Source organism: Lottia gigantea, assembly GCF_000327385.1.
Source record: "Lottia gigantea unplaced genomic scaffold LOTGIsca_102, whole genome shotgun sequence".
Taxonomy (NCBI): Eukaryota; Metazoa; Mollusca; class Gastropoda; family Lottiidae; genus Lottia; species Lottia gigantea.
In genome coordinates, this window is record NW_008706795.1 from 283,281 (window position 1) to 288,701 (window position 5,421).

A 5,421-nucleotide genomic window follows, 5' to 3' on the forward strand; every position below is an offset into this window, starting at 1 on the left:
TTAGATGAGTTTGAATTTGAGAAAATTTCAGCATTTGTTCTTTAACAGTAGGTATAATCAAGATCTGCTGCTGTTTAATACATCATAGTCCTTATCAAATCAAAAATAGTGTTCTAAAATTAATTTGAGATATTTCCTAATCTACCAATAACTTGACAACAATACTTCAAGAAAATTATTGTCTGCTTATCAAAAGGCTTAAAATAATTTCACCATAATTTCCTCATTATTTTTCAATACCCTACTTTCCTTATGTCAAAATGATTAATTAATTAATCCTAAACATTTCTTAATAAGCAAATTACCCTACAACAACAACATGGAGAGACAATTGCTTGACAAAAAGCTTTTAATAATTTCACCAAAATTTCCTCATAAGAATAATGTTAAATTTCCTCCTTTCCTTATGTCATAAGCTCATTATCAGATCCCAAATCTTGTTCCAAATTTATCCTGAAAAAATTATTGTCTGAACAACAAAAGGCCTGTTAAACATTTCTTCAAAATTTCCTCATAAAAATAATATTTCAGTTTCCTCCTTTCCTTATGTCATAATAACATCGTTAAATTTCTTTCAGGCAATATCAGACAATATAACCCCAGTCAGTTGTGATCAATGTTTGAATATATTCGAGTAATATTTGGCAACATTCAGAATTGAAAATGATAGTTACAATCAATATTAAATATGAATACTTTCACAAACTAATCAAGAAATATTCAAATAATCCACATAAATACGGCCTTCAGAAATAATTTCTACAGAGACTTATTTTTCCTTTTTTTATCATGTTTCTTCCTTAAATCTAATAAGTTTATTGTAACAAAGTATGGAATTCTCACCCTATAATCCAGTATCAACCTTAAAAGTTTGGAATCTTAATACTGAAGAAAATAAAACATTAAAGCGCCATTGGAGCATGTCACCAAACTAAGTTTATTATACTGTGTAAGCTTAACACAAAATTTGTGTCCACACCTTTGACAAGATCCTCAAGGCTTGTATTCTGAATTAAATCCTTGTGTTGTTTTCCAAGGTACATGCACTCAATTTCAAAATCTTGGTGCTATACAACACAACACAGCACAATTACTGTCATTTCTTGCACAGAAACTCACGCATTCAGCTGTCATTAGCCTAAAATTCTAACTCTGTAATTTAAAAGGTCCCATAATATCATATGATTCCAATCTAACTTAAGTTTAAAATAAATAGTGTGTGCTAAGGAATGCTGTCTATCACAATCCTATATGACTATCAAATATTTCATTCCAAAACACAATTTCAGGAATACCATTTGTCTGAGAGTATCAGAAGTGTACCATTCCGTAACAGTACCAGGTACCTTTATAACACACTGACATATTGATGTGACATTTATTATTAATCGGTAGTTACTATGAAACTAGTCTACCTAGCAGACAATCCTTGGCTTTACTATAAATAGATACAGCTATTTACCGATTCCTGTTAGTAGTACTTAGCTTTTTTCCTGCCTCTAACAAGACCTCTAACTATTTAATGTCAAAATTGAACAAACCAAAGCACATATTTTCCGATAGTTGGATTACCATTCAATCAATTCTCTAGAAAAGAGTTGTGGTGCTGTCTGCTCACTACTACCATGGTATTCAAATTCATTCTCATCAGTTCTCTCTCTCAATCATTAGACTTTTAATTCTTCCATAACTGATCACATGTAGAAAGTCATATTATATAGGCTTAGCGTAGAATCTTTTTTGATTTAAGATGTTTAAGCAGGGCTGTTGATTTTACTTTATTTTCCAGTCATGACTGGTAGGGCAGCTCAAATGTCTGACGGTCAATGGCCTTTACAGTCCATGTCTGTTAAATGACAATTCTCTAATGGAATACAAAGCTTATCAGTCTAAGAATTTGCAATTATTCAGAATATGTTACATTAGAAATTTGTATTTAATAATGATATTAATAATATATATATTTCAGTAAAAGACAAGAAACTTAGTTGGAATATCAAAGGATTGTCCCGAAAGGTATAAGCTTTTATCAAATAGAATTGCAAAAATGGGATGTCATTTTTCATTTGGGATGTCAACTTACAAGTTAAGTCTTAAGGCTTATATTACGTACCATAATATAAACATAGTACTGTCCAAATTCCTGAGAAAATCAAAGAAGATTCTTCAGACATAGCATACACACAAGGATTCTAAACTATTTTGAAATTCCATGTCAGTCTGACAAACAGAATCAAAATTCCATGCAATTGTAAGAAATTTATGAAGCAGTAAGTATAATTCTTCACGTTCAATAACGTTATAAATTGAACATGTTAAAGCAAACGTCAGAATTACAGACCAAACAGGGAACCGTGCCAATTTCAGATCAATACCACCCTGTATATAGCTAGACCTATCATTTTACTTTTAAATGTAAGGAAAGCTTAAATAGGAATATATCTATATTAGTATTGAACATAGTTAATCAATTTATACTTATATACTTCAAGATATATTACCACATTAGTTGGTGTCAAAATAATACTGTCAAATACATTCCAGTACCGGTATATTATGTGTTTGCTCACTCATTCAAAGTCAAGAATTAATTTTATAACCTGTCTTCCCTTGTAGCTGTCGACTTATACAAGTGCAAGGTGTCCAGCTGATCCTAAGGGAAATAAAACGTGGCCACATCAACAGACTGTACTTCTTCTAATGAAAGTGTCAGAGATTCAGCTCTTGTGCTATCATCATGCTATCATGCTTTGGTATAGATCGAAACATCTGTCTCTATTCCAGTCTCTGATAGCTATTTGGACAGATGTCAGCTGGCGTAGAGACAGAAAAAATAGCCCCTCTTAAATGAGGACATTCGGCATCTCCGGAGGTGAGGGTTTTAGCCTATTTAGATACTTCAGATCTGCAAAACCCAGGTATATTTGGAAAGATGAATATTTTTGTAGTTCAGTCATACGATCATTTTCTCCCTGCACCTTTTATGTCACGTCTCTGAGTTTATTTAATGAAACTGATCAGCCATTTAAAAAAACAAAACTAATTTACAATCATCTTAGAGGTACCGGTAATTCAATATTATATTATTGTATTAACGTATCTCTGGAGATGTGGAAAATCCCCATTTAAGAGGGTCTTTTTCTTCTGACTCTACTCCAGCTGACATCTGTCAAAATATCCATCAGAGGCTGGAATAGATGTTTCTGACTAGCTCTGGTATTACAGAGATCGGTACCATTATCATCTACATGCTACAGAAAATTTGTACCATCCTCATACTGAACATGGAATTGGTACAGAAAATGTGACATTTTGAAAATGAAAAAAATTACAGATATGTGATCCTTAAGAAGCAATTAAAAGAGCTACAAAAAGTTCTGAATTTCAACTGAAGAGGAGAATTCAACTTTAATAAAGAAAATATAACAAATTTGTTCTGACAATTCAAGTCCTCTAATTTCACTGTCTTTTATTAAATTCTAATATTTCTTCTTCAGACTTCTCTTAGCCATGTTTCTTATCTCATCTTATTTGTCAATAAACCTTTCAATGACATTCAAAACAACATTAAATCAAATCTTTTTCTTCAAGCTTGTTATAACATTGTGGATATTTTAAATGTCAAACAGGCTACTATTGGTGCCATCCATAGAAATAATGTCTCCAATAGATTGAATATCACATGATAACAGATAAAATATGTAACAGGCAATATGATTCTAAGACAATGAATTTTAACTTTGCGTAAGAAATTTTGTATATTTGATAATATATAGATTTGATTTCATTTGTAGAAAAAAAATGTACTCAAATGACCTATCAACATTGATGGTGATATTTTGAAGGTCAAATTTTTACCCAAATCATTCATTAGTTTGTAATAAACAATATCACATACAATTCAAATTACTATCCTTGTCTAGAGATGTTTTAACATGAACAGAATTCAATTAGCTTCAACAGTTTCTGGTTCAAACAGACTCTTTTCAAGAGAAATTATGACTACCCGGTATTTCTCAATGGACTACCCGGGATTTCTCAATGGACTACCCGGTATTTCCTCAATGGACTACCCGGTATTTCCTCAATGGACTACCCGGTATTTCTCGATGGACTACCTGGTATTTCCTCAATTGACTACCCAATATTTCCTCAATGGACTACCCGGTATTTCTCATTGGATTACCCGGTATTTCTCAATGTAAAATGCCACACTAACATCCAGCCCAAGGGAAACCTATTGCATAAAAGAGTGTCCAATCCTTACTGATTAGGAAAATTATAAGGCAAGCTTTGTTGATGCAACTCATAAAGTTGTTATTTCTCTGGAGAACTTTTATCTATAATACATATCATTCAACTTAACAACACCAGTAAACTAGATAATCAAGTTCTTTATGACCATAAAATGAATTCTAATCTTAAACTTTCTAACTGGTTAGCTTGTATCATTTGGAAAGCCAGCTTTTTTAACCAACTGACTAGTAATTTCTTTACATCAATTTTCTAACCGGCCGGCAAGTAATTCTTTTGCCAAGATTCAGTACAGCTTACGTCAGCTGACATAAATAGACAAATCAATTCTATGAATGAATATACTAGGATCAACTAGTCTAAGAGATTGGTGGAATGGAATGTGTCTTTTTAGCCAATTGATAGAATACATAGATAGAATAGTCCTACTGTTAGTTTTAAAATTTGGATTCTGTTGTTATGTAAAGACATAACTGAACCAAGGATTTGAACCCATGGCACTAAATTGCATAAGATGTCAATCAAACTTGATACCAACTGAGCTATTCCACTGTCACGAATATCAGAAACTGCCCAAAATGCAGGTGTGGTAAGTGGTAAAGGAAGGGGGCTTTGAGGTGGGGGAGGAGTCCAAGAGATTTAAAAGAAATTAAAATTTCTGCTCCTTATGGCTAATGATGACGGGCAATGCCACACAGTGTGCAATGAGGGAAATTTAACCTACTCTTTTTCCATTTCCAACTGTCAAGGGATCTTTAACATGCACAGCCTGTACACAGGGCCCCTGTTTATACACACTCTGTCAGCTCTGACCAGCATCACTGACAGTTGGGAAACCAGGTCGAAAAATCCAATGGTATTATCTCAACCTATGCCAGGATTGAACTCCAGATCTTCAGGCCAGCGAGCAAGTATCTAACTCACTGAGCCACCCAATGAAGAGACTGAATGATGTAAAACAATATTTGAAGTGTACATTGTAGCCTGAGTAAGACTATTTGTCTGTTGGTCTCCTGTAAGTTTAAAATCAATTTATCAACTAAATAGCACACAAGGGGCACACAGTATGAAAGCAATTCATTTAAAATATGAATGAACTATCTTGATAAACATTTGAGTCGACTAAGGCAGAAATTTTAAATAGCACCTGAAAAGATGGTTTGTAAG